Raw genomic sequence first — 4593 nt, 5'->3', positions numbered from 1 at the left:
CAAATTCTGTATAAGGTTTGATCAACTATTGATCGATTGATCGGTCCTGGTTTTCTAGGGGTAGGCTCATTTCACGAGAGATAGGCATTGTGATTGAGGTCTTTCACCTTAAGGCCACATGAGGGCTTTGCGGCAGCGGTCAGTGCACAATTTATCGTTCGTTCCTCTATCTCACCGAAAAAGATGCTGTACAGCCTCGGGCAGAAGTCTGTTGGGCTGTGGATAAGATATCGCGCCCCGAAGAACACAATCCTAGCCTCAGGCTGAGGCAGTGTTTGAAAGTGAAAAGATCTCGGGGTGGGATCTAACATCACGAGAGCGATTCTGAGGCACCAGACATATCATACCGCCAGTCGCAGGGGCATGGCCGCGACTAGTGAAACCTCGGTTTTTTTGGTAACTTTGTTCGCACACCGGTACCGGTGTATGATCACCTCGAAGAGCGAAAAAGAGTTTTTTCATCTCATAATTTTCTCACCACTGTTTGTAACCTTGCTGTATAACCACGCGATCCCGGTATCTAGTCTGAACCAACCATCGGGATTGGTAGATTGGTGGATTACGTGATGAGTTGCCCCATCCCCGCGAAAAGTGGGAATCTGCCCGAAAACCTTCCACGCAGCAATTTCTCTTGTTGCGTGAGAAACGCAAAACGCAACTCCCCGACGTACCGTAAATGCGGTCAGGACGCGATGGTCAGATTGACCGGTACTGTAGTTTGTGTGTGGTACGAGCACACCGAATTGTGGTTAATGTGCCAAGAAAATGCAGGTCCGTCCAGAGGGAGGCGAACCACTCGGCGATCAGCCAGCCACGTTAGAAACATTTTTGAAACGGTATTGTTGTTTTGGGCCACTTGCAGTTTGGGTGGGACTGTACGAGTACAGCACTCGAGTGGGTACTTTGTTTAGTAGGATGGGAAACCCAGGTTGGTGCAATCACTCACCCGCCTGCCGGACACACGATGGCGGATGTAGGGTAGAACATTCTCCGTATGTACAGTACGTTGCTGGGGTTCGGTAACTAACTGGTGGTTACGTGCGGTACTTTTCCCTATGATACTGTAGTATGATAGGAGCAGAGCCATCCGCTGCGATGGTACTGTACAGTACTTGGTGCAAAGAGAGAAAAAAAGCGTTGATCGTTCCTAAACCGCTCGAGTCAACGGGGTAATGCACGAAACATAGCTACGAGTAAGGTACCGGTACAGTACACCAATCCAAAGTGGGGGTCAAATCGCGGAAGCACCTTATACTCGAGTAACTCCCATGCTTACACCTGGCCTACAGGTACTGTACAGTACTATTCGAGTACCGGTAGAGGCGCCATGACTAAAGAGCTAGGTCCGGGATGCCCGCTTAGGCTTTAATGGAGATCGTACCAAGGTTTAAGCCCGGGAGGTACTCCAGATGCTTCTTCCACCAGTACCGTAATAGCCTAATTAGTGAAGTCGCCTACCGGTGATAGACTCGAGCCCGCGGTTGCTGATACCAGGGAAATACCGTACTTTCCGGAAATAGCTCTTTTTTATTATTATTATTTTTATTTTAAAAAAAGAAGCTCTTCGTTTAAGTTCCCCCCCCATTTTCGAGTCCCCCCTCTGCAGTGTTCTACGCCATGACCTATCTAAAGAGAGCCCGTTACTAGCGCGCTGGTAACGAAAATGTACCTCTCCAACCAACACCAAACTATCAATAGTAACAAAAAAGCTGCCACGCTGCAAATTTTTTTCCTCAACACGGTGAATGTATGTCTTCGTTTCGAGTTGTGAAATTGTACGGTACTCCTTCCTATCTTCGCTTCGGTTCCCCGAGTTATGCTTACAATAAGCATCGGTGTTTTTTTTTCCAGTTGTTAATACAAGTATAAGTCTACCAGAGTACTGGCCCAAGTGGCGCGTTTTAGGTCCCCTGTTTAAGTTTAGCCTACAGGCTAAGGGATAGGGTTTTTTTTATTTCTATGGAAATGATTTCTTTTGATGAAAGCACGAGACGGGAAAGAAAGTGGTTGGGAAGGGGGTAGTAACGCAAACTTCGGAGGAGGACGGAGATCTTTGGGAGTGGGGGGTGTTCTTGCTTGCGAGGTTTCACGTCAAAGAAGGTACGGATCATTGAGGGATGGAGGGAGAGAGGAGGAGGTATTCTATGACTGGTGAAGGCGTCATGTTGGATGCGGTAGGATTGATTGATTCAAAGTCTACGAGGAGTGACATGGTAATTCCTCATCGGGGCTGGGGTATCATAGCAATCAGTGAAAGATCACGCGAGGGGGCCCCTCATCCTGCCGCATCTTTTCATCTATCCACCTCGCTCGGAGAGTGGAGGTGCTCTGGGTATAGCTCTCAAAGACCCATGTACGAGTACGGTACACTGGTACCCCATCTTACGCCCTCTACTATGGAACCCTACAGTGCCCGTATGGGCAGCGCTCCGTCGATTTCTTTGGCACTTGACCTCTTGCATCATGGATGTAGCGCCCTGTGTGGCTGAAACCGAGTTACCTCGCGAGTGCTCGACCATATCAGATCCGGTCATCCAACCACCGCTGGAGCCGGTGATGCTGACGGCGTCGGCGAATTACCCTGCGGCTGTCGGGGGTGGATAAAGAGAGAGATCCGGTTAGGTGGCCTCAGGGGCACGACCCTTGATACCCCGAAATATGCACCCGAGTACAGTACAATGCGGAATTTGCCTCGGATGCATATACCGCAGCCTGCCGCGAGGCGAATAATACATGGTATTTCCTATTGGCTCACCGGAAACTCTGACTAAATTGTAGAGCTTTTCTCCGATGAACTGGTGGGGGGGGGGGGTACTGCGGCCCCGTGCTGTACTGTACTTGGGCACAAGCATTTCGAGACGAGCTACCGCAAGCGAATAGAGGAGTGAAGGTACAGTTACGGGGCTCGAGAACAGGACCATATACGACCCGCGAATGCTAGCATCTCCAAGCGCAAGTTGGGAGATGGGGTGGGTGAGGAGGCAATTTTCTCGAGCGCTGAAAGGGGTGAAAGGTCACATTTACTTGTATATCTGGACATTGACTGCGGCAGGGATAGCTTGGCCTGGTACTTTTCATGGAAGCACATAGTGTCTCGGGAGTGATATCCCCTGGGTCGAATCAATTCCAATTTGTTAGTTTGGAGTAACCTAACTTGCCCTGCTCGGTTTCGTTCGTATTGGGGTCTTGTGAGTAGGTATTCCTTTTTTTTTTCATTCAAGTTGGCGATTGTTTTGGCAAAACCTCCGACTCCCTCTTTAGCGAAACCAGGATACGATCGACTTGATTGGAGATCACGGCATGGCGCACATACTCGACTTGACAGGGTCATCACGTATCCCAAAAAACTCACAAGTGGGATCAGACGCACGTATGTACCGATACAAAGTGCTTTCTTTTTGCAATTGTAGGAGTTCCCCGGTATCCAAGATACCTTATAGGCCGCCGCAAGAACGCATATCTATGGGATCATATCATGGGACCAATATGCAGGGTACTGAATACCTGCCGTACGGTACATAGATCATGCACGGGGAGGAAATCGATTGGCGGTTATTATGGACGAGGGGAGGCGTGGTGAACGATCAGGTCTCCCTGGTGATTAGGATAGCTCTCTACGCGTTTGCATGCCGGATGGAGAATAGGCTGTGCGAGAAGGATCAGGATTCCTGCGATGATTGTCCGGTAATTCGTGGAGCGGCTGTCGGGGCTGTCGTGGAGTGCTGCGCTCAGCGGATTGGAAACCTGCGGTACGCTTGTACTCGTAACTGGTGATAAGTATTCGGTAGCACTGGTGCTGAGTTTGTGTATGAGAGCTCCATATATTTTGTGAATCCCTGTTATCGGGTACTGTACTCGAGAACGGTACTTCTTGCATACCGCGAGTATCCCCACCAGTTCGTCTCCACTTTCATTTTGCTCTATTAAGCCATGTTTCACCGGCCCGCAGATCGTCTGATACGTGCTAAGTTACCCGGAGGCGTTTCGTATTTCACGGTTTCTAATTGGTCGAGTGTCTAACCCTAACCCTCTGTCCAATTTCTGTGGTGAGCCGCTTTACCGGTAACTTACAGTGCCCCATCAAAAGTTAGCATGGCAACTATTGTTTTTTTTTTTAAGAAGGAAAAAAAAAAAAAAACCCTCAACATAAGAAACTTTGACCTCCTAAATTGGCCCCTCTGATGTGAACCGGTGCTCACGTGTGATAAGAGCTGCCACTGCCGCGCACGCCGGGAAGGGGGCCACGGATTTTTGCATCGAGATCAGGAAGTCAGACTGCGCGAGTACTGAGCGCTGGGCTTCGGTCCTCTTACCTGATGGACTATCTGCCGAGATGCTTCCGTGCTATTCCAGCAACAGCTCGTTCTGCAGACCCGCTGCAAGGTTGGTGGGCCCACAGTTTTTTTAACTGTACTCGAGTACAAACCTAGAGCCTCTTCCCCCCCCCAATGGCCCACAAGCGGACTTGTTGGACTCTATTTAAGAAAAAAAAGGAATTTCTAGGAAGCTGTACGGCCATTTCTTTCGCAAGCGCCGGAACCGATATTTCCTCATAATATCACTTTTCAGGTAATTCTATACGGGCTTGTACCC

The sequence above is a fragment of the Tuber melanosporum genome (genome assembly GCF_000151645.1).
Source record: "Tuber melanosporum whole genome shotgun sequence assembly, scaffold_188, strain Mel28".
In the NCBI taxonomy this organism is placed as follows: Eukaryota; Fungi; Ascomycota; class Pezizomycetes; order Pezizales; family Tuberaceae; genus Tuber; species Tuber melanosporum.
This window is presented reverse-complemented; position numbering follows the sequence as displayed.